General features: G+C 40.8%; 1 long non-coding RNA gene across 1 annotated transcript in view; it reads left to right on the top strand.

The window, feature by feature from the left end:
* The window catches only part of LOC118013330, a 39,648-nt gene that overhangs the window by 1,203 nt on the left and 13,422 nt on the right, over positions 1 to 25,023 (top strand). The window contains exon 2 of the long non-coding RNA XR_004679992.1: positions 1,168 to 1,326. This is a non-coding gene — a long non-coding RNA (uncharacterized LOC118013330). The remainder of the gene's footprint in view (positions 1 to 1,167; positions 1,327 to 25,023) is intronic.

The raw sequence follows: 25,023 nt of genomic DNA, 5'->3' as shown, positions 1-25,023 counted from the left end.
TAGGGTAGCTCTATTTTCAACTTTTTGAGGAACCTCCATACTGTTTTCTAGAGTGGCTGCACCAGCTTGCATTCTCACCAGCAGTGTAGGAGGGTTCCCCTTTCTCTGCTTCCTCACCTACATTTGTTATTTCCTGACTTGTTAATTTTAGCCATTCTGACCGGTGTGAGGTGGTATCTCATTGAGGTTTTGATTTGGATTTTCCTGATGCCGAGCGATGTTGAGCACTTTTTCATGTGTCTGTTGGCCGTTTGGAGGTCTTCTTTGGAAAAATGTCTGTTCATGTCTTCTGCCCATTTCTTGATTGGATTATTTGTTCTTTGGGTGTTGAGTTTGATAAGTTCTTTATAGATTTTGGATACTAGCCCTTTCTAAGGAAGGAGAAAGAAAGGAAACTGAACCAGGCCAACATGTTGACACTTTGTCTCACCTGACAGCTTAAATAAACACACCCGTTCTAGCCTCTCCTCTTGTTGCCAATGCAACAACCACATGCACTTTGCCCAAGTCTAGAAACAGAAGCCAGAGTTTCTGGCCATTGCTTAAACTTGTAACCTTTCCAAGCTTGGCCCAGGGCAGGTATCTATTGAGCAGACAGGATGGTGAAATTTCCCAAGGAAGCCCTTAGCTAGAACAACAAACAGGGCCACCCTAGAGGTTGGTTCCAGGTATAAATTCCCTGCTAGCATTGAGCTGCGGGCGGGGGTGGGGGAGCCCCAGCACTCTGCACTGCTCTGGGAAGGCTGGGTAAGGAAGAGCACAAAGGGGACCAAAGCTGTAGGCGGGTCCAACTTGGGCCAGAGGCCTTTTGGGATTTAAAGGACCGGAAGAGGGATAGAAAGGATTATAATAGTGAGACCGACCGATTACTTAGACTGGTTCAGGGATCTACACTTGGGCAGGCTTGGAAATTCGGCTTTATCAAAGAACATGTACTGATTTGGGCCATTATCAATCTTCTGGATGTTGTCCATTTGCCTTTCAGTCTCCACCCCTTCTTACCCTGTTCTGCACTCCCGCAGGCTGGCAGTGTGAACCAATTCCACAGAATCCTCGATCCTCTGGCTTTGGGTTGACTTTGACCAATTGGAGGTCCTGGCAGGACAAGAGGAGGCCTAAGAGTTTCCTATTATTAATGCAGAACACTGCCCTCCCTATTCCTTGCAGATTTTCCACACCTCGTAAATCGCCGCATATCAAACTCTCCTTAAAATATCTCATCTCATGTGCGACTCAGAACACTTGTGAGATTCAATCGACCTGACATTCAATCAACATCCGTCAACTGACAGCATGGAAATTAAGATGAGAATAACTGTCCCTGAGGTAAGTTTATATGCTCCCTATGATTTTATCCTCTAACTTTATTAGTTTGGATGGTTGCAAAGACAACTTTCAAAAGCTCTTAATTTTATCCTGTGTGTGATGCCTCAAATTTGAATAAGCTGCCTTCAGATGGATGGTTGTACTGGGTAATAATCTTGTTAAGTATTCGCTTGCTTTTTTTTTACTCAATTGTGTGAGAATATAAAACTAAACTGTATTAGAACAGTAAGATATTGGGGCACCTGGGTGGCTCAGTTGTTAGGCGTTTGACTTCGGCTTGGGTCATAATCCTGGGGTCCTGGGATTGAGCCCCGCTTCAGGCTCCCTGCTCAGTGGGGAGCCTGCTTCTCCCTCTCCCTCTTCTCCCTCTTCTCCCTCTTCTCAGTGTTCTGCCCCTCCCCCCACTTGTGTGCACACGCTCTTTCTCTCTCTCTCTCTCACTCTCTCCAATAAATAAGTAAAATCTTTAAAAAAAGTAAGATATTAAGAATGACTAAATATTAATAGGCTATAGTGCAGTGATTCAGAGTACAGATTTTAAAGGCAGGCAGCTAGGGATTTGAATCTACCACCTATTGGCTGTGTGTCCTTTGGAAAGCTACTTAATTTCTCTTAGTCTTGTTTTCATTCATTAAATAGTCAAAATAACTGTACCTACTCCTTATGGTTGTTGTGAAGGGTAAATGAAATAATATACATAAAATATGGGTACAGTGAGCACTTAAAATGGCAGATATTATTACCATTATTAAAATGTTGTTAAAATAATGATGTACTTGAAAGTAATTTATCTAGACAGGTTTTTATGAAGGTTAAGTGAGCTAATATCTTTAACGTGCTTAGAATAGTTCCTGGCACATATCTAAAAGCTATATGGGTGTCAATTAATAGTTAAATAATATTTAAGTGTAAACACCTAGGTATAATTTGATTCCTTTCTCTCTGCCTTTTAATTATTCTCTGTCTCCTCTCAAACTACTTTTGGATTTCTCTCCAGGCTTAAATAGAAAAGAACCTTCTAACTTTATCCTGAAATTTCTCTTGGAGTCAAAAACCTTCCCGAGCACATGCATACTTGTTTCAAGTTCTGATTTTTAAGCCTCGAGTCAGTTTAGGGTCAAAAGTGATTTCAAACAAGCGTTTTTGAATATTTAATTCCTCACACTCCTGAATGAGATTTTAGTTCTTTTCAACAGGGATGGGGAAAGGGGGCGGGTAGGTTTCCTATGACTCCCTCCTGGGGTTTAATCCGCTGGAGCAGCTCACAGAACTCAGAAAAACAATTTACTTGTAGATTTCTTACAAAGGCTATTAAAGGATACAAATGAAGAGCCAGATGAAGAGATACATAGGGTAAGGTCTGGAAGAGTTCTGGGCACAGGAGTTTCTGTCCCGGTGGAGTATGGGATGTACCACTATCCAGAACACTGATGAGTTCTTGTGCACCAACCCAGAAGCCCTCCAAACCCCATCCTTTTGGGTGTTAATGGAGGCTTCCTTACATAGGCAAGACTGATTAAATCATTAGCCATTGGTGATTCAACCTCCCACCCTTCTCCCCTCCCCCGGAGGTCAGGGGGTTGAGGCTGAAAGTTCCAAGCCTCTAATCACTATGGTTCCTTCTCCTGGCAACCAGCCCAAATCCTTAGAGGCTTTCCCAACTCACCTCATTAACATAAACTCAGGTATGGTTTAAAGCTTGTTAGGAAGAAAAAAATACACCTTTGCCTCTCTTATGACTTATGAAATTCCAAGGGTTTTAGGAGCTCTATATGCCAGAAACGAGGATGAAGACCAAATACATGTTTTTTTTTATTTTAAAGCATAATATTACATTTCTATAACCAAGAAGGCCAAGAGGTGACCTGAGTTCAAACCCAGCTGGATCCAGCGGGTTCAAATGACAACATAAGGACTGCGGTTTTCACCACCTCTTAGTTCTACAGGCAGCTAGTTCTGTTGGCTCCAGACAGATTTTCTCCAGGTGACAGCGAAGATGATCACTGGTTATTCCTGGTGTATATCATCCTTAGAGGTAAAGAGAAAAGAGAGAACCTTCTCTCCCTAGCATATCATTCAGTCCGTATCAATTCCTAAAGAGGACCCTGGTGAGGGCACACGTCCATCTGTCTGCATCCAGGACAGTGAGCATTCTGATGGCTCAGCTGGAGGCAGGGGTCCCGAATAGTCACATGGTATGGGGAAAGGGCCTTTCTCAGAAGGAAGGCTTGGCGAGCAGCATAGCCCCATAGTTCCATTTGGCTAGAACATTCTTCTAAACTCTCCAATGCAAAGCTGTCTGAATACCCATGGAGTTAGATGTACATTCTGTTTTGGGAAAAGGAGCACTGTGGGTTTGATGATATCGAGGACAGGTCAGAGGTCATCCTCTCTGCCCAGACCCTCTTTGTACTTCATGGTGGACCACTGGTTGATGATGAAAATCTACCTAGCAATTTCAATCTCAATATTAAAAAAAATGGAAGGGTCACTCCGTTGCACCATCTCCCCAATTTACCCTCCTGCCTCCCCAGATAGTAGCTAAAGACACACCTGTGAGACAGAAAAGGAAAATATCTCAGCACAGATTAGGTCATGAACAACAGACATGTCTATTCTTTTATACTCTCAGTTCCCCAATCTATTTTTTTTCTTTCCATTGGGGTAGAGCCAAAAAGACAGAATGAAAAGACACCCCCAATATATATTCATCATTCCTCTGTGACAACCCCGTGATGTCTCCTTATTCTTCAGTGAGGGGATTTTTCTGACTGCTGGCTTTTATAATTCATCCAGTAGGTAGTTTCAATTTGATGATCAATTTTTTAAAAATAACTTTTTTGGCCCCCTGACATTTCAGCCATTTAAATAGAACATAATAGAGTTTTCCAAAGGAATAAATGGTGATTTCTTTATATAGCTTCTCACATTCAAACATATTTGCATGCATGGTCCACCTGAAAAGCTACAACTAACGATCTTACACATGAGATTCTCATTTTCCTCTTCCCAGTATCCCTGCCCTCCTCGTATCAATACTCTTTCAAAACCTCATATAAAATTCTTCCCTCCAGGAAGCCTTCCTTGATTAATCAATCACTCCCAGTGATTGGAGATACAGTTCCAATTAGGTTCACCTTCTCTTGTTCATATATGGATTCAATTGGAGATACAGTTCCAATTAGATGCTCCTTCTCTTGTTCATATACGAATTCAAAGTTTCAAGAGTCTTAAGTTGTGAGTATATATACGTGCCACTTTTCCAAGCAGGCAACAACTGTGTCCTATAACCATCCCCTTATCCACAAGATTGCTTGAAGCAAAGACAATGGAGGAACTTATTTACTGGTATAGTGAAAGATCCTGGGCCCTGCAAAATGCCTGAGCTGAGGTGAAGATCCAGCTCTGTTATTTACCAACTGTACAGGGAAAAAGATCAATATGTAAAAGCTTAATTTTCTTACATGAAAAAGTGATAATAAAGTCTTGAGGATTTGTGTGATAATGAAATAGGTTATATATTCAAAAACTTTTAGGGATGCTTGTGGATCCTTCAAAAAGTATTTGTTTCCTTAGTGATGTGATTGATGGAACTACTGAGTCTGTGAAATAACTTTCACATTTGTTGTTGATGTTTGAAAATCTTTTCCAGAAGACAAAATCCCTTATGCCAAATTAGAAATAAGAAGAAAATGTCAAATGATCTTGGAGCAAGGAGCAATAAACTTAAATATGTGCTTAATACATGGCCACGCATTCCATCTCTGCTCTTTCCCTCACGGGATTGCACATCATGAACTGGTCAAAGTAAAATGTCCCACTCAGCCTGTGGCACACCTCGGAGTCCCCAACACAGGACTCCTGACAGACATTAGCAATTGATTGGAGTGTGTCCACTCATGCTAACACGTACATCATTGATACCAGCTACGTTCAGAAGGGCAGGATTTGATTTGAGGAAGAGAATAAGGAACACGCATTGCTCGATGTAGAGGTAAGAAAGGGCACCAGGGGAGAAAAAGGTACAAGTTCTCTGGCCTGATAGAGTTTCTAAAATGTTACTACTGGGGCCCCTGGGTGGCTTAGTCGTTAAGAGTCTGCCTTCGGCTCGGGTCATGATCCCAGCGTGCTGGGATAAAATCTTAAAGATTTTATTTATTTATTTGACAGAGACAGAGCAGGAACACAAGCAGGGAGAGTGGGAGAGGGAGAAGCAGGCTTCCCGCGGAGCAGGGAGCCCGATGCGGGGCTCGATCCCAGGACCCCGGGATCATGACCCGAGCCGAAGGCAGACGCTTAACGACTAAGCCACCCAGGCGACCCATAAATAAATAAAATCTTAAAAAAAAATGTTACTATTATCCAGAGAGGTATTCCTCAGGGCCCAGTTGAAAGGATTGCCCCATGGACTATTAAATAAATTAATGATTAATTGTGAAGTACTTGAAGTAACAGGACAGTAGGATAGGGAATAGCACGAGGAGACCTACCAGTGTGTGGAATGCACCTCTAAGGAGGTGACATTTGGACTGACATCTAAAGAATAATCTTTATGGACCAGCCATTCAAAGAAGAGCATGAAGAAGTAAATGGGAAGGTTGCAGGCCAGAATAAACTTGGGCTTCTCAAAAGGTTGTAGGAAACCAGCAGGGCGGGAGAAAAGTGAACTGGGCGGGGGGGATGGGAATGGGTGACAAAGGATGAATTTAAATGGCTGGCAGGGCCAGATCACACAGAATTCTGGGACCTATAATGGGAAATTTGGATAGACATTCAAGGGCTTCTAGGTTAGTTACATGATCTTAGATCATTTTTAAACACCATCTCTGGTTACTGTGGGCAAATTGGGTGGGGGTGGAGGTGGGGATGGGTTAGGAATTCAATAGGAGACACATATTGGGAGGTTCAGTGAAAGAGGATAGTGGTTTAGTCTGAGCAACATGTGTTCTGAAGTTAAACTGTAGGACTTGCTGATACACCCAGCCCAGGGGACCAGGAGAAGAGAGGAACCACGACTCCTGGTTTCTGGATGGTAGTGCCATTTATCCAGATGAGGGCTAACAGGAGGAGAAACATTGAGGGTAGGGGTGATTTTCTTGCAGAACAGGTTCATGTATCATTCAGTGGCCAGTTTCTTATCCAGTGCAAATTCTGGGCTTGGAACTAAGGGGGAAAAATATCTTAAGATCAAGAACAAGAGGGAATGTATGCTTGTATTTGGGCCATTCCTTCATTCATCTATTCAACAGATATATATTGGGCACCCATCATGTGCCAGACCCTCTTCTAGGTTTGGGGATTACCAAAACTCTTTCTGTCATGGAATTTATGTTCTACTAGTGGGAAGAGGGGGCATATGTGCACAAAAATAAGTATAAAATATATTAAGTGGTGTAAGTGGTGATGAGTGCTACGAATAGAAGGAAGTAATGTAAAGGATAAAAAATTAAGCATGTGTGTGTAAGGGACATGGTTGTAGAGGTGCTCGGGTGGCTTAGTCAGTTGGGTGTCCAAGTCTTGATTTCGGCTCAGGTCATGAGATCAGGGTCCTGGGATCCAGCCTCCCGTCGGGCTCTGTGCTGAGCACAGAATCTGCTAGTTCCTCTCCCTCTGCTCCTCCCCCTGCTCTTGCACTCTCTTTCTCTCCTCTCTCTCTCTCTCCAATAAATAAATAAATAAAATCTTTTTTGAAAAAGAGGAATGGTTGGGTGCCTGGGTGGCTCAGTTGGTTAAGCGACTGCCTTCAGCTCAGGTCATGATCCTGGAGTCCCTGGATCAAGTCCCGCAGCGGGCTTCCTGTTCAGCAGGGAGTCTGCTTCTCCCTCTGACCCTCCCCCCTCTCATGCTCTCTCTATCTCATTCTCTCTGTCTCAAATAAATAAATAAAATCTTTAAAAAAAAAAAAAAGAGGAATGGTTGTAATTTTTTTTTTTTTTTTAGAGAGAGATTGCACAAGCACGTGTAAGTGGGGTGGGGCAGGGGGAAGGGCAGAGGAAGAGAGAATTTTAAGCAGGGACCATGCTCAGTGTGGAGCCTGATACAAGCTCGATCTCACGACTCTGAGATCATGACTTGAGCTGAAATCAAGAGCCCGACGCTCAACCAACTGAACTACCCAGGGGCCCATGGTTTGGTATTTTATATCTGATAGTCAGCAGAGCCTCTCTGATAAGGTGACATTTAATTGGAAAAGAGAAGAAGGCAAGAAAGCAGGCTACATGGCTATCTGGGGGTGTTCCAGGTAAGGGAACATAAGTGCAAAGGTCCTGCTTGCTTGTGTTCCAGGAGCTGCGAGGCAGCTTGTCTGGCTGGTGCAGGTCACAGAGGGCCAGTGCAGGGGAAATAGAGATCAGAGAGGTAATGGGGCCAGTCCTTATTTGCCTTATAGGATAATTGTGAGAAATTTGACTGTAAGATGAGGAGCCACTGATTTTACTGAGGACCCACCAAAGATTCTCATTTGCATTCCCTGTTCTTATAATAAATGAGGAAACATTTTATCCCTGGCAAATTTATGGTGAAGGATAAAAAACAGATGAAGAATGTAGACAGGAGTGTGTATGTGCCTACTAGCAAAAATTGCCTAAGCCAAAAAGATACAACATATGTCTTACTCAAGCCATTTCATCACTGAGCAACTTGGGATACAATCCTGAAGCTGGCAAATTCTGCTACAAGAGGTGTGATTTAGGGAAAACAGCAAAGTGCCATTTTTCTCTCTCAAGATTTCTCTACTGCCAAAAATCTTATCCAACCATCCATCCAACCAACCAACCAACCAACCAACCAACCAACCAACCAACCAACCGAACTTTATTGATCTTCTACATGTACAGCAGAGGACTAGGTAGTATAAATAGCTGCAGATGGATAAGATTCTCCTATTTTGTGTTTTCTTAGATTCTATTTGGTCTCCATTAATTATAGGGTCAAACCAATAGCCACAATTGTTTACATCTCCCCTGTGATCCGGCTTAAGTAGACACATAAAAACCATATTACAAACTCTCCAACCAATCCTCAGGCCATACTCCCAACCACCTCCTTAATCTAACTCACACATCAAGCCAATATTTCCCTTGGGCCAGGTGCCGGACAACCAGAGACAGTCCCTATGCCCCAAAGCTCACTGGAATTATTCAAACTAGTCACTCCTCAGCTGTTTACACTGTCCTATCATATCTTTACCACAAAAACCCCAATAAAGACTGTGGTCTATAGTTTCCCCTCGCTCCTGCTTCTCCCTCCTGACCTAACCTGGTGCTTCTCCACGTGGACCTGTGTGGCATGGCATGACCCCCTTCCCTCAGGAGTTGTAAGTAATAAAACATCTTTCAATGGCATTAACCTCTCCTTATTGTCACTCAATCATCTTTGTAAAATGAAGACCCAATTGCAAACCATCTACCCAAAACAATTCCCCTCTCCCTCTTTCTCAGAGTCAAAAATCTTCCCGGGGCGCCTGGGTGGCTCAGTCGGTTAAGCATCTGCCTTCCGTTCAGGTCATGATCCCAGGGTCCTGGGATTGAGCCCCACATTGGGCTCCCTGCTCAGCGGGGAACCTGCTTCTCCCTCTCCCTCTGCTCCTCCCCTTGCTTGTGTGCTCTCTCTGTCAAATAAATAAGTAAATAAATGATCTTTAAAAAAAAAAATCTCCTTCCCTTTGTTCCTTACCTCTAATTTTATCTTTGTCATGACTGAGATATGGTTTCTTTTTTTTTTTTAAGATTTTATTTATTTATCCGACAGAGAGAGACACAGCGAGAGAGGGAACACAAGCAGGGGGGAGTGGGAGAGGGAGAAGCAGGCTTCCCGCCGAGCAGGGAGCCCAATGTGGGGCTCGATCCCAGGACCCTGGGATCATGACCTGAGCCGAAGGCAGACGCTTAACAACTGAGCCACCCATGCACCCCTGAGATATGGTCCCTTTGCTCATGCAGGCTAATCCATGTTTTTCAGGCATTATGAGCCCTGAAAAATGGATGTGGAGCAGTTCTTGGTAGAACCATTTGCCTTTCTTGAAGATCACCGCACCTTGACACCACCCCTTGTAGAGTGCAGTCTTCCTCCGGCCCTGCTTCCAGTCTCCTCACTCCGGATAGTCCTTGACAAAAAATCAAGAATATCTTCAGGCCACTGTTCAGTCTTAGAGATACATTTCCATTCTATTTAGTGCCTCGGAGAAGTCATCATGGTTAATATCTGCACTTTCATGCTCCCTCCTGAGCTATGGTTCATCCAGCTAAGTCATGCTTTAGTGATAATTAGGGAAGAGGTGACCGACATGGGGATTAGATTCATGGCTTAGTTTGTCTGGGAGATATATATATTTTTTACTGCTAATTTATATGACAAATCTGGGAGGCACTCTTGGCTAGCATAATTTATTTTACTGGGATGAGAGGTTGTGTTTTTCTAATGCTTCAGCTGAGCTTGCTGACCTGTATAAAGTCAGCAAAATCCAGTAATATTGTTCAAGCATCCTTGTAGAATCTATGCTAAATACTAGCAATTGAGTTCAAGTAGATACAGTTTGGTGTCCTTTGACTATTCATATTGCAAAGCTGACACAAACATGAAACAGTTTAATATAATACCACAGAATATGCTCACGTGTTGTAATGGTTTATTCACAGTTGCTTCCTAGCTAAAGTTTTAGCAACTAAGCACTGAGCACCCCCCTCCCACCAGACCTGCTGAAATACACTAGAATTGCCTGGTTCTCACTCAGTAATGGTGAGAACATTCAGTGCCAGGTTCCCAAGTCTTAGGCTTGGTCCTCCAAATGCTTTTACCCTGGACTTCCCTCCTCAGTGACTGGTAGCTTGGTGTTTTGTTTCGATATTAGGTTTCAACTGGCTAGAATGTGTTAAGTAACTTCCTTCTCCACAATGTACTTTAATTGAACCTCTTCTTCTTCAGATATACGGTAAGAGGCCCCTCAGGACATGGAAAGGCCATCTGGTCTTGTGGCACATAGCTGCATGCATCTCTCCATCCCTCAGGAGAGCTGTACCCACAGTCCAAGCCCTTCCGTCTTTCCATAATGCCAGTTGGAGCAGATCTTAACAACTTGATCCTGTGTTTTTATAGGTCAATTAGCATTTATCTGAGTAATTAACAAGCCCAGTTCCCCACTGTGCTAAACCTCTCAAAATCATACAAAACTGGACCTGTAAATCCTTAATCCCACTTCCCCACCCTGGCACGGAGCTTGGTGTCAAGCCATTTTGTGTGGGTTTATCCTTCAGAGTGCAATAGGAAAATCATTCTGGACTTCCAGAAGGAAATGTCAAGACAAGAAACAGAAGGAGGCAAAGAGAGGTCATTGGTGCAACCATTAAAGAAAAACTTCAGGCTGCCAACTTCAGCTCTATAGGGAAATGGGGACTAAAGCCAAAGACGGATTTCAACCCCATGTCAGCTGAAGTCTAACATGCAGTCACTCATTTGAGCTACAGCTTGAATTTATTTCTATGTATTTGTGACTTTGAAAATGCAGTGTCAATCATGGTGCTTATTTCTCTTGGACTTGGGGCAAAAGGATTTGATGTTACTACAGTAACATTTCGGGGAGGGAGGTAGGAAGGAGCGAACAGTATGTTCCCACATTTGGAGACATTCTCTCTCCCTCGTAAGTGCTTCTTCTTATTCCTGTATGTAGGGATTTTGCAAATTAGCCATAAAAAAAAAAAAAAGCCTATTTCTTACTCAGGCATCTACTCACACTTTGAAAAGAGAAAAAGGGCTTTTACTAGTTTGGCATTAGCTAACTTATTGTACTTTATTTATTGGTAGATGACAGTACTTTTATATATGTCTTATCTCCACAGTAGATTGTAAGCTTGGGGAAAGGGAGTCGCTCTATAGTAGTTATAGGACTATGGGAGCAATGCCCATGCGTCCGTATGCAAATGAGAATTGGCATCCCCTCCCTTCCTCTGGGAGGGGATGAGCACTCGTTCTCAAGGTGCTGCAATTGCTCAACTGATTTTGGAACATTGCCAGGGGCAGTCTTCTAGATCTTTCCATGAATTGCCTTTACTTCAGATCTGGTTCACAGGTCACCCCAAAATCAGTTTGGATACTTTACAATCATCACACTTCATGAGTATTTTTTAAAGAATTATTGAGCTATCCTTTACATATAATAAAATTCACCCATTTTAAGTGTACATTTCAATGATTTTTAGTAAAGTTACGGAATTGTGCAAAAGTCACCACAATCCAATTTTAGGACATCTCCATCACCCATTTCCACCCTTAGCCCTGGCAACCCCTAATTTACTTTCTGTCTCTATAGATTTGCCTTTTCTGAATATTTCTTATAAATGGAAGCCTACAGATCTTTTGTGACTGGCTTATTTCACTGAGCTAATGTGGGTATTTTTGTTTGTTTTTGTTTGTTTGTTTGTTTTTAGAGAGTGGGGAGAGGGGCAGAGGGAGAGGGAGGGAATCTGAAGCCGGACGCAGGGCTCGATCTCATGACTCTGAGATCATGACCTGAGACAAAATCAAGACTTGGATCTTAACCAACTGAGCCACCCAGGCACCCCTAGCATGTTTTTAAAGTTCAACCATGTTGTGGCATGTATCAGTAGTTCATTGTTTTTTAAGGCAGAAAAATTTTTCACTGTATGGCTATACCACACCTGTTATCCATTCATCCATGATGGGTATTTGGGTAGTTTCCAGTTTTTAGCTGCTATGAATGAAGCCGCCTGAACATTCACATATAAGTCTTTGTGTGGACTTCATTCCTTTTTTATCAGAAAATATTTCTCAATTTTATATCGCCTCTACTCTCAATAGCTTTGCAACATTGAAAATATTTTTAAAAACTGTACCACAGGATCCAAAGGTGATGCCCAAAGAAAAGACCTTTTGAAAATTCTTTCTACAGATAATACAATTAGACTAAGAAGGGACCAAGAGTAATTGTTCTGAAGATCATATTCATTTGATATACAAACGCAGGTGTATTGGTTATAAAATAGTTCATCTATTTTATAATCTATGTGTGTGGCTTAATTATACCACTCTTGTGAGTTGACAACAGTTTAGCACAGTACTTTTCAGATAGTAGCTGCTTAATAAATATTTGCCGATTGATTTAAAAACTCCCTCAGTAGTTCCCCTTGGAAAGTAAAATATCGAAAGCTTTTATTTTTAAGTGTTTTTTCCATTTTGTGTAAACAACAAAAGCCCTCTGAGAGAACAAGACAAGCTATCCAAAGGGCCCCAGGTCACAGATATCTATCAGGCAGCCATATTGATCTTCCTTCAGCTCAAGGGGCAGGTGCAATTTCTCTGTAGGCTTGGAGAAGCAGGAAGCATTTTGTTGGGCCAGTGGGAGCATTTGGTCAGCCAGTGCATTATGTCTCCATGGGAAACAGTCACAGGAGGCAAGCTATCTCTTGGCAAGGGTCTCCCCTGCCCCTTGCTGGCACATTTTCTTGGAAGGTTGACTTGCCTGGATACGACATTGGCTAACTTCCTCTCACTGGCTCTCTTGCACACTGTTCCAGGCCTGCGTGGTCAGATTTGGGCTGTGAACTCAACAGCTTCCAACCACAAGGAAACGAGAACCACTTCGTGGTCCTGCTTGCTGACATTTTAGCTGTCTTTTTGGCTCTGGGCAGCCGCTAAGGCATATATGCTGTGGTCTTTGTGTTCTGGGGTGGCACTTAATGAAAGCCCATCTTTAATTGGACAAATGAAGTGTCCCCCTCTGGGTTTTCCTGGTGCCAAGAAAATAGTGCGTTAGAAATGCAGTCCGGCTCTGAAAAACAAACAGGGTTCTAGAGGGGAGGGGGGTGGGAGGATGGGTTAGCCTGGTGGTGGGTATTGAGGAGGGCACATTCTGCATGGAGCACTGGGTGTTATGCACAAATAATGAATCATGGAACACTTCATCTAAAACTAATGATGTAATGTATGGGGATTAACATAAGAATAAAAAAAAAAAAAGAAATGCAGTCCAGGTGTCTGCCCCATAGCACGTGTTCTGTGTGCTTCTTCTCAGGGAGCACGGCCAAGGGCAAGACCATGACAGGGTCTTTCAGTCAGGTTCTATCACCTCAGCAGTCAGCTCTTTTCCACTTTCTTTTTTTTAAGATTTTATTTATTTATTTGACAGAGAGACAGCGAGAAAGGGAACACAAGCAGGGGGAGTGGTAGAGGGAGAAGCACAGGCTTCCCGCTGAGCAGGGAGCCCCATGCGGGGCTCGATCCCAGGAGCCTGGGATCAGGACCTGAGCGGAAGGCAGATGTTTAATGACTGAACCACCCAGGTACCCCTCTTTTCCACTTTCATGTGGTCATAAGTTGTTCCTGTTTTAATTTTCAAAGCACCTTCGTATACCTAGGAACTCAGCCCAGGTTTTAGAACTTAACATAAAATGTATTTAAGTAATTGTAATTCTTTTCCACCACAAAATATTAAATTTCATTTTAGGAAATATCAATTAAAAATTCAATACACTCAACATTTTGTTTCATTACTTGTTTATCTCCCGTTAAAAAATAAAAAAAAACTGTATCTTATCAACTTTACTCTTATAATGTTGTAGTTGTCTCTACTTTTCCTTTATTTGAATTTTTGGCTCACCTACTAGAGGGCACATCTATTTCTGTTGGCCAAGTGCCTTTCCCTTCTGGGAGGAGTGTTCACCTTCCTCCCAATAATGCTCTGCCCCACTCTTGCAGCCATGTGATCCAAGTAGAGATTTCCTTGTCTGACTCTGACCCAGGGATGGGCAATGACCCAATTTGGCCAATCGGAGCCCTTTCCTGAAACTTTTCCAACTGGAACTTAAGGGGAAAGAGGATTCATTGCTCCTTGATCAACATATTCTCATATTTGCATAGGTAACTCTCAGTTGGGTGTTGTCACTTGCAATCAAAACCCTAACTTACATACATACTCTTCCTACAATCTTGACTGGTCTTTCTGGTCCTAGAACTTTATTACTGGCTTTTTAATTGGCAAATTAAAACAAAACAAAACACACGCCACAATACTTTTGCTTTGTCCTATTTCCCTTTTATAACCTAAGGATTTTTTTAACGGCTCTAAGGTTAACAAGAGGGAAGAGATGAAGATAGGTGCTTAGGAACAGCATCACTATGCAATACTGCAGACAACTGAGTGTTCAACTAGAAAAAGATTCCAAACAGCCTCTGGGAAAGGCGTAGTGGAAGTAAAGCAATTATTTGAAAAGCTGTTATGTGAAGAAAGAAGTAGAGTTGTCTGTCATTTTGCAGGGGAATTAATTCCCATGGTTGGAATTAGCAGAGTTCGATTTCTGTTCTTTATGAAGAGAAAATGATTTCTAATAACCAAAATGTACCCCAAACAAACAAACCTCGCTTAAAAAGTGAGATTCCCAGGCACTTAGAGGTTATCATTTAAGGACTCCTGGGTGAGGGGCATTACCTCAGACTCTCCTTAATTTTTCAGAATCTGTGGTGTTGAAATGGAGATGGAATAGTAGGAGACAGAAAGAGGTCGGGAACTTGGGAAAACATCTCATCTGCCTGCGATGAGAATCAGGCTCCATCTGACATAGGAATAGATCCTTATCCTGCATCCTGCCACGCCCGAGTGACCGGATGTCAACTTCCCTAACTTCATTCGTTAACATTATTTAAGTGGTGGCTGGAGGATCTTGTCTCTCTGGATCTTAGTTTTCTCATATAGGCAAAATGGGGAGCTTGGAGTAGCTTAGAAGTCTCCAGATCTTCCTGCTAGAGATCACAGGGGGAGGACCGAGAGGAAATCCCAAAGGATGGAGAGTTAAGGAAATGCAACCTCCAGTATTGTTAAGGCAGTTAGGTTCTTGAACCTGAAAGGAGGCCAGACCCCATAATCAAAGGCACAGAGGTAACAGATGAAGCTGAAGGGAGACACAGCAACACCAAAAAGTACTTAGGCTGGTCTCCCGAACAGTGGGTGAGGCCCTGCTTATAAAAAGTCCCAGCTCTGTTCCCGCTCCGGTCCAATTTGCTAAAATTGGGAAAGAAAAGAAATGCTTCATTCTCGTTGATTAGAAGGGCCTCTTCCTGACTGGTTGATATTGCCAACTCAGGCAGCTCGTTGGTGCTCTTTAGAGCCGGGGTCTTCTGCTTTAAGTCCGGCTGGTAGAGGGGACGCATCCTGGTCTTGCTCTGTTAAGAGAAGCAGTTTTAACAATAGCAGTCCTCAGAAAGCACCGCAGGTACGCAATGTTTTTCTCTTGGGGTTTGCTCCCACAGACCTTCACTGTCTCAGTATTTCACATGCTTTCTAGCTCTCTCTAGGCTTTGGGATGGCCGTACAGCTGGAGAAACGCATGGAGGGGATACTTGCAGGACTGGTAACATGATTTGCGGGGCCCTGTGCAAAATGAAGATGCGGGGCTCCTTGTTCAAAATAACAAGAACTTCAAGACAGCAAAGGTAGAGCATTAAACCAAGTGCGGGGTCCTTCTAGATGTGGGACCCTATGTGATTGTGTAGGTCCTACACCCATGAAACCAGCCCCGAATATATAACACCCTGTATCAAATGGACAAATATAAAACAATAGATCTGAGGCTTTTTGTGTAGTTACTTTCAAAACTCTCATTTGGCTGTAATAGAGGATACTTCAATCAAAAAATCAATTTAAAGCTTCACTGATCATCTATATACCAAAAAAACTTTGTAATTCTCTAAGTAAACAATAGAAGAAACAAATAAATGCCCAACAAATTTCTCTGAATTCCCCAAATTGGAATGATTGTGGGTTTGGTTTATTATGACAATCTGCTTCCAAAGAGGCCTGCCGATGAAGGGGATTTGCCTGCATTGATTAAACACACGTTTTATCTCCATTTGTCTTTATTCAGAATCAAATGCATCCATTTATCCTCTTCTGGGACTGGTGTCAATGAACCATTTTTCTTTTCTTCTTCAGTCCGCAACTATTTATCGCACCTTAAGTACTTAAATTGCCCCACACTGTGCTAAGTATTTTAAGTACCGGGAACCAGGCCACAGCCAAGGATGGCTGGTGGGGTGGAATGAAGAGTCATCCAAAGAAAGGGAATGTCAGGAGCCAAGACATGAAGGTCAAAATCTTAAATTGTCCACTCAGTGACCTTTGCAAGCTGTTGGCCGTGGGGCTTTGAAGGGGCCTGAGCTCTTGGTCCTGTGCTGAGATACTTCAAAGCTTTATTTAAAATGTCTGGAACCGGGCGCCTGGGTGGCTCAGTTGGTTAAGCGACTGCCTTCGGCTCAGGTCATGATCCTGGAGTCCCGGGATCGAGTCCTGCATCGGGCTCCCTGCTCGGCAGGGAGTCTGCTTCTCCCTCTGACCCTCCCTCCTCTCATGCTCTCTCTCAAATAAATAAATAAAATCTTTCAAAAAAGAGATAGATTTAGGGGCGCCTGGGTGGCTCAGTTGGTTAAGCGACTGCCTTCGGCTCAGGTCATGATCCTGGAGTCCCTGGATAGAGTCCCGCATCGGGCTCCCTGCTCGGCAGGGAGTCTGCTTCTCCCTCTGACCCTCCTCCCTCTCATGCTCTCTGTCTCTCATTCTCTCTCTCACAAATAAAAAAAAAAAAAAAGTTTAAAATGTCTGGATCCCCATGAAGCCCCACTAAACCCAAGCTACCAGGAGATTTGGAGAACACCAGGGTCGATGGGCTTCGTTGTTTATAAAATCAAGAGTGCTGGTAAAAGAAATAACGCGTTGAAAGCTTGGAATCCTGAGAAGCTCGTGGTCAGCATTAACCAGCTTTACTTCGCACATCAGGTAGAACATCAATCTGGCTGTAAATTTAAGCAAACTACGTTAGATAGGAACATAGACACTGTACCTTGTGTAGGTGCTGTTTACTCCATGGCATGAATAAATGTACCTGTAAGATGAAAAAAAAAATCTTAAGTTGGTTGGAGAACCCAGTGTGGCTGGAGTATAGGAGGTATGTGGGAGATAATGTGGGAGGTGAATATAGAAAGGAAGCTTGGAGCTAATAGTGGAGGGCCTGTGATACCAAAGGAGTTTGTCATTGATCCTATGAACCAGAAGGAGTTTTCCAGCAAGGAAGTGGTAAGAACTGCCCTTTTAGGCATTTGTTAGTCACACCTGGCACTAATAAGTGGTAGCTATTATTATGTAGTAGTTTAAACAGTAATTAGGGAAAATAGCCACAAAAAATGTATTTAATAATGCAATGCCATTTCCCCAGAGTCTCCCCAATATGGTGGATTATCAACTATCATAGTCTCTCTCTCCATTATTTAGGTCTTTCAATTCTCAGTGGTTCTCAATGCAGAGGTCTCACATGTCATTCATTAAATTCATCCCCAAGGATCTTTCTTAATACTATTATAAATAATACTTGAACAGGGGTGCCTGGGTGGCTCAGTTGGTTGGGCAACTGCCTTCGGCTCAGGTCATGATCCTAGAGTCCCGGGATCGAGTGCCGCATCGGGCTCCCTGCTCGGCAGGGAGTCTGCTTTGCCCTCTGACCCTATCCCCTCTCATGTGTTCTCTCTCATTCTCTCTCTCTCAAATAAATAAATAAATAAACTCTTAAAAAAAAAATAATACTTGAACAAATTATTTCCAGTTGTTCATTGCTAGTATACAGACATTCAATAGATTTTTTTTTTTTATGTTGAAATTGTATCCTGTGACCTTGCTAAATTCACTTATTTCTATTAAGTTTGGGTTTTTGGGGTAGATTTTTAGAATCATTTTCCATGTACACTACCACATTGTCTATGAATAAAGTACTTTTATGTCTTCCTTTATAATCTGTAAGTCTTCTGTTTCTGTTTAACATTTCTTTTCCACACCTTTTTCACTGGCTAATATTAATAGAATTGTAAGAACAGCCATCCTTGCTAGTTTCCAATCAGGAGGAAACCTTCAGGCCTTTACCATTAAGTATGATGTTAGCCGTGGGTTTTTATAGCTGCCTCCCATCAGACTGAGGATGTTCCATTCTTTTTCTAGTTTGCTGAGAGTTTTAGTTGGATTTTGTCAAATTCTTTTGCTGCATCTATTGAGCTAATCTTAAGATTTTCTCTTGTATTCTTCTAATGCAGTAAATGACATTGATTTCTATTATTGAAACCAATTTTGCATTCCTATAGACAATGTACTTAGTCATGATGTATTATCCTTACGTATTACTGGATTCAGTGTGCTAACATTTTATTAAATGTTTTTTTTTTCTCATGTCTGTGAAGGTTACTTATCTGTCATTTCCTTTCATCGTAATGTCTTTGTCTTTATTTTGATATCAGAGCACTTCTGGCTTCATAAAATGAAATGGAAAGCATGCAAAATGGATATTATTTCTTGTTTAAATGTTTAGACCACTTGATGTTGTCTTATAATGAAATACTGAGGCCCTGTTCATTTTTTTTTCACTCTTCTTTTTCTGTTTGTGACCCCCACCTTCAGTCTCTGTTTCTTGAATCTTTCCCTTTTCCTTCTTATGCTACAGTTTGGAAATAACTCCCGTGCAGAAAGCTTTAGTGAATATGGAGCCCACCTAATGTGTTTTTAGTCTTTGAAGGATCACATCCCTCCTGTTTCTCTTGTTTAAAGTTTGAAAAGTGTTTCTTCATATATTTTATTCAGTTGTATCATTGTTCACAATATAGAAATAAAGTTGATATCTGTACTCCATCATGGTCAAAACCACAAGTCCAATATTACTATGTTTTTTAAAGCTTGCCATTTACTGAGCATTTGTGTGGGAGAATAAACATTTTACATGCACTTTCTCATGTAACCATCACACAGCTCTCTGTGGCATATAGTATAGTGTTATAGATGGGTAAATGAGCCTCGAAGAGATTAAGTAAATTTTCTAAGGTCGCAGACTTTTTAGGTGGTATATTCAAAATTTGAATTCATCTCTTCTAGATTAAAAACTGAAGCTCTTAACTATTACGTAATTGTGTCATCCTATGAAGATAAAATTGATTTACATCTGAAAAACACTAAGACCTATGATTCATTGAATCAGACATGAGATTCAGACATGATTCAATAAATCAGTAAAGCAGACCTATTCACATTCCTAGTAAAGCATGTTTCTATTGCTGTGGAGTAGTTAGCGAGTCATTTTCTTGCTTGATTTCACCCAATTTCCCATTTTTTTTCTTTGTTGTTCACTATTGCAAGAAACCACATCTTGCCAGGTTTCTTTCCCCTTTGGATTCAAGAAATAATAAAGGAACTTCTTCAGAATGAAAGCAAGTGACTCCAAGCAGTAATTCAAATCCATGCAATAAAAACAAAGAGCACAAATAAAGATAATTATGTAATTTTAAAAGACAATATAAATGCTTCTGTGTTCTTTCTTCTCTTAACTGATTTAAAAAGCAATTGTATAAACTGGTATGTATAAAATTGTATGGTTGGGCCTATAGCATATGGAAATACAATATATTTGACAGTAACAGCACAAAGGTGGTAGGTGGGAGAAAAGCTGTCTTGTAGTAACAAAATGACACCAATTGGTACCCTGATCCACTGAAACAAATGAAGAAGATCAGAAATAGGAGATAAGGCTAACATAACAAACTGTATGAATATATAATTGATCTCTTTTACCAGCTTTATGAATAGACATTAATTATATAAAGTAATAATTATAACAACGTATTGTTGTGTTTGTAACATCTGTAGATGCAATATGTATAACAATAATACCCAAAAAGGAAGAAGAAGGAATAGTCATACCGGAGTAAGTTTTTTCACTGGAATTAAGTTAATAAAGTTAGTTCCGGTAAGTTATGGTGTCTATGGTAAGCCGTGGAGCAACTACCAAAAAAATAACTCAAAGCAATATAATAAAAAAATTAAAGGAACCAAAATGTTAAATAGAATATATTTACTGAATACAGTAAAAGAAGAACAGTGGAACAAAAAGATGTGAGCCATATAGAGGAGAAAATGTAAAATAGCAGATGCAAATCCAACTATGTCAATACTAACACTAAATATGAATAGATTTAAATACTCCAATGAAAAGGCAGAGATTGTCAGACTGGATTAATAAAACAATATGCAACTATATGCATCTACAAGACAGATACTTGAGATTCAAAGACACAAATTGGTTGAAAGTAAAAGGATGGAAAAATATATATCATTCAGACAGAAACCATAAGCAAGCTGGAGTGGTTATACAAATATCAGGCAAAATAAAATTTAAGAGAAAACAGTGTTACTAAAGATAAAGAACATTTTATAATGTTAAAAGCATCAATCAATCATGAAGATATAATAATTATAATCACATGTGCACCTGAGAACAGATCCTCAAAATACATGAACCAAAAACTAAGGAACTAAAAGGAAAAATAAATGATTCAATAAGAGTAGGTGGAGACTTCACCACCCACTTTCCATAACAGATAGAACAACTAGTCAGAAGATCAATGAGAAAATAGAAGACTTGAGCAATCCTATCAAACAAACAACCCTAACAGACATTTATAAAACATTCTACCCGAAATAGCAGAAAGCACATTCTTCTCAAAATACGTGAAACATACTCCAGAAAAGCCTATATGGGAAGCCATAAAATGAGACTCAACAAATCTAAAAGTATTGAAATAATAATCATATAGTGTACATTCTCTAACCACAATGGAATGGAGTTAGAAATCAATAACAAGAAAATTTGGAAAATTCGTAATTCCCAATATGGGAAATATGTAGAAATTAAACTATGCACTCTAAGTAACTAATGACTCAAAGAAGAGATCAAAAGAGAAATAAGAAAATGCTTTGAGATGAATGAAAACACAAACACAACATTCCAAAACTTAGGGGATGCAGCTAAAGCAGTGCTTCAAAGAAAATTTATAGCTGTAAATGCCTGTACAGCTTCAACACAAACTCTATCATACTTCTAACTAGCTTCTTTGCAGAAATGAGAGACTCAACCTCTAATTCAAATGCAAATGCATATGATAAGCAAGCAATTACCGGTTGGTCGAACATTACATAAAAAGAAGCACAGGGGTTCTCGGGCTGCATGACAAGGGCAGAAACATGCTAGTTCCAAAGTGTTTACCTGAACAGGAAATTCCCAGATCTCAGTGGCATTGTCTCAAGGTCAACTCACCTGTTAGCTGAATCCCTCCATGGGTGAGAAGCACGTGGGGCCAGTCAGGCTGTTTTTAAATATAGCCCTTCTCACCAAAGTCACGCTCTCACCCAATTTCAGCGTAAAAGGAAATGGAGAAATGGACCCTCTCCCACAATGCTGTTAGAATTTAAATAGATAGGGGCACCTGGGTAGCTCAGTCGGTTAAGCTTCTGACTCTTGATCTCAATCTCAGGGTCATGAGATTGAGCCCCACGTCAAGCTCCAAGCTCAATGAAGAGTCTGGTAAAATTTCTCTCTCCCTCTCCCTCTGCCCCTCCCTGCGCTCACTTGGCATGCATGCTCTCTCTCTCTCAAATAAGCAAATCTTTTAAAAAATAAAATAAATAAAAGGTATTTCTATTATTTAATATATAGGGCACAACTAGTATAACAAAGATTCAAATTTGTGGCTTAACAAAGTAGAAATTTTATAGATAGAAGGATTCTCTCTTAGTTAATAGTTCAAATAATCCAAGGCTGAGAAAGGGGGGTTGAATATTAGTATTGGGAACTCAAGTACCTTCTATCTTCTTGCTCTGCAATGTTTAGGTTTGTCCACAAGAACAAAGAAGACTCATTATGACCACATGCCAGACCTTAGGAAAGGGGAGAGAGGGAGAGGGCACACTCCTTTCCTTTTAAAGGCATGAATGAGGGGCGCCTGGGTGGCTCAGTTGGTTAAGCAACTGCCTTCGGCTCAGGTCATGATCCTGGAGTCCCGGGATCGAGTCCCGCATCGGGCTCCCTGCTCGGCAGGGAGTCTGCTTCTCCCTCTGATCCTCCCCCTCTCATGCTTTCTGTCTCCCATTCTCTCTCTCAGATAAATAAATAAAAAATCTTTAGAAAAAAAATAAAGGCATGAATGAGCAAGCAGTGGCATGCATCATTTCTGTTTCTATCCCAATGGTCTGAACCTAATTTAAGGGTCATACCAAGGAAGAGTAGAAAATGTAATCTTCAGTTGGACAGCCAAGGACCCAGCTTAAATGGCTATCGCCAAAGAAACAATGGGAGAATGGATGCTGGAGGGGCCAGGGCAGTGTCCACACTACTGTTAGTAGATCTAGTTGTTAGAAAGTTCTATGATCATTGAACTGAACCTGCCTCCCTGACATCACCTGTTGGTCCTAATCTGCCCCTGGAGTCAAGCATAAACTGATCTCTTTTTCTACATGATAGCCTTGCATATATTTGAAGACACTGTCATTTCTCCCTAAGACATTTCTAGCCTAACGTTCTCAATTTCCTTCTTTATTTCTCATATGGCATGTTTTTCAAATTCTCATGACCTTGTCCAGTGTATTCTGTACACACTCTCATGGAACTCTTTAGGTAACATGAATAAAATAGGACTATCGTCCTTCCTGTTCTGGAGAGTGTATTTCAATTAATATAGCTTTAGATTGTGTTTTAACGACTGAAACACATGCAGAGTTTGAGATCAGTGGAAGAACACAGCTCTCTATCTCAGATCCAGCTCAAGTGAAGTCCCCATCTTATAGTCATACAATTTATTGTATGACAGCATATTTATCCTTATTATTTTTCTTTTTTTTTCCCTAAGATTTATTTATTTATTTGAGAGAGTGAGAATGAGAGAGACAGAGAGTACATGAGAGGGGGAGGGTTGGAGGGAGAAGCAGACTCCCTGCTGAGCAGGGAGCCTGATGCGGGACTCGATCCAGGGACTCCAGGATCATGACCTGAGCTGAAGGCAGTCGCTCAATGAACTGAGCCACCCAGGCGCCCCTATCCTTATTATTTTTCATCTTACTACTTTTAGCCTAAGGTTCTACAATGTCAATAAGATTTCATCTCCTAATCTATTATTACTTATAACTCAGCATAGATTTTTAAAAAAATTTAAGCAAGTTACAAAACCAAAACAAGTACTAACTCTAGAAAAAACAAAAGGTTGTACAACAAAGGAAACAATAATAGTATACTGCTCTTAATTCCTAGTAGTATACTCGCAGTATACTACTGTAATGAATAGTAATTAATGCTATTTATGCTGTTATGATAATAAAAGTACTGAACACAAATTAACGAGTTGAGATGAAAAATAATGCAAGAGATGAAAAGAGAGGAGTCTAGGAGCATGAAATCCTCAACTTCTTTTTTTTTTATTATGTTATGTTAATCACCATACATTACATCATTAGTTTTTGATGTAGTGAAATCCTCAACTTCTAAAATAGAAGAATATAATATTACTTAAATTTGTAAACCAAGATATAATAGTATCAGCAAATTATTTATAAACAGAAATAAATCCCAGAAGAAATAGCTTATAATTTGAAAGTAAATGCATCTGAAGAGTGGGGCTGTGGACAGGAGGCATGCAGGCAGGGGGCAGCATCCTTTTCTTCTTTCCATTCAGCACCATTTGGCTTTTTTTGTTTTGTTTTGTTTTGTTTTGTTTTTACTCTGTGCATTTATTACTTTGTTAAAAATAAACATTGATTTAAAAAAAAAAGAAACAGCTTAATTCGAACTGCTCAATAAGCCCCCATCTAGGAATCTATTAATTACGTTTTATGTGTCATTATCTAACATTTTAGAACAGGAAGGGGAAAGATGCCATTTTCTACACAATATGACACTGCATTTGGTATGGAGTTATCACTTATGTCAGGGAGATAAATTTAATCACCCCTTTGGTGTCCTATTGTTATGAAGTGACAAAGTTAATGCAATTTGCTCAGTACTCTCTTTCCATTATTAATGTGTCACTCAGAATAAGGCTCTAATTTTGTGAAATTACTTAATTTTTGTTCCAGTTTTTGAAATCATCATTTCTGCCAGTTGTTTCCAAAAAAAAATCAGAAATTTGAATGAGAAGTAGTTCAGATCCAATTCCCTAAATTGTTTTAGCTCAAGAGGGAAGAAAAACCAAACTTTTCTTGGTGAGGAAATTTACTTTCATTTATTTCTCCTAAAAATAATATTTTACCTTATAAAACCCAAGTGCTAGGAAACCTAGTGACCACCTAATCCAGACTCTTCATCTGTCACCTAAGTAAACTGAGGCAGTGAGAAAAGTCAGAATTCTATCAGTATCGTAATGATGCTAAAAGGAGCCCATTTTTTTCAGTGACCCAATTTTCTAACTACCTATTTATTTTGGTGCTTTGGATTTTGGCTTAGGTTGTAAGAGAGCCTGGATCCTGTCTTTGGTTTGCCCCAAATGTTATATGCTAATCAGTATTCATTATTTAGCAGATATTTACTTGGCCTCTATAGTGTGTGAAAGACAGTGAATTAACCAGTGAACCTAATTCACTCTTTTGAGAAAGAATTTGGGTATTTAGATGTAAGACCTGGGACTCTGCTTTCCTTTGCTGACCTTTGCAGAGTGTACAAACACTCCATGTACTCAGGTGGATTGAGGTGTTCAGAGGAATCTGTATCAGGTCTCCAGCCCCTGGGGAAGAAGACAACAATTCCCCAAAACAATAGAACGTGGCCCCACAGCAGGGCTGCCGCAGCGAATGTGGGAAGGGTAGGGTTTCACAAGAAGTACCAGACACCAAAGGTAAATGTATGC

The sequence above is a fragment of the Mirounga leonina genome, unplaced genomic scaffold (assembly GCF_011800145.1).
Source record: "Mirounga leonina isolate KUSES-001 unplaced genomic scaffold, KU_Mleo_1.0 Mir_153, whole genome shotgun sequence".
NCBI lineage: Eukaryota > Metazoa > Chordata > Mammalia > Carnivora > Phocidae > Mirounga > Mirounga leonina.
Note: the sequence above shows the minus strand (reverse complement) of the source record. Positions and strands in the feature narration are given on the sequence as shown.